We start from the raw sequence: 891 nt of genomic DNA on the forward strand, positions 1-891 counted from the left end.
ATTCTACTCTTCTACTCTTCTACTCACATAAAGAAATCTCTATACTGTGACATAGAGGATTCTATATTTTCTTTTCTGTTCTCTTCTTTTTCATATGAGCAGGAACAAGGATAAGAACATTCTTGTTGAAGCTGATCCTGAACCTGAAAGGACTCTGAAGAGGAAGCTAAGGGAAGCTAAAGCACAACTCTCTGGAGAAAATATGACTGAAAATTTTGAAAAAAGAAGGAGACATGGCCAAAAATAATAACAATGCAAGGAAGATGCTTGGTGACTTTACTGCACCAAATTCCAATTTACATGGAAGAAGCATCTCAATCCCTGCCATTGGAGCAAACAATTTTGAGCTAAAGCCTCAATTAGTTTCTCTGATGCAACAGAACTGCAAGTTTCATGGACTTCCATCAGAATATCCTTTTCAGTTCTTAACTGAATTCTTGCAGATCTGTGATACTGTTAAGACCAATGGGGTTGACTCCGAGGTCTACAGGCTTATGCTTTTCCCGTTTGCTGTAAGAGACAGAGCTAGACTATGGTTGGACTCTCAACCTAAAGATAGCCTGAACTCTTGGGATAAGCTGATCACGGCTTTCTTAGCCAAGTTCTTTCCTCCTCAAAAGCTTAGTAAGCTTAGAGTGGATGTTCAAACCTTCAGACAGAAGGACGGTGAATCCCTCTATGAAGCTTGGGAGAGATATAAGTAACTGACCAAAAAGTGTCCTTCTGACATACTTTCAGAATGGACCATCCTGGATATATTCTATGATGGTCTGTCTGAGTTATCAAAGATGTCATTGGACCATTCTGCAGGTGGATCCATTCACCTAAAGAAAATGCCTGCAGAAGCTCAGGAACTCATTGACATGGTTGCTAATAACCAGTTCATATACA

At 39.7% G+C, this 891-nt stretch overlaps 1 non-coding gene across 1 annotated transcript; it reads right to left on the bottom strand.

Annotated features, from left to right (window-relative positions):
- Positions 1-626: 626 nt before the first annotated feature.
- Positions 627-730, bottom strand: LOC148578210 (small nucleolar RNA R71). The gene has a single exon (XR_015903889.1). It is a non-coding gene; the product is annotated as a small nucleolar RNA R71 (small nucleolar RNA).
- Positions 731-891: the final 161 nt, after the last annotated feature.

The sequence above is a fragment of the Arachis ipaensis genome, chromosome B1 (genome assembly GCF_059453495.1).
Source record: "Arachis ipaensis isolate K30076 ecotype BB chromosome B1, ASM5945349v1, whole genome shotgun sequence".
NCBI lineage: Eukaryota > Viridiplantae > Streptophyta > Magnoliopsida > Fabales > Fabaceae > Arachis > Arachis ipaensis.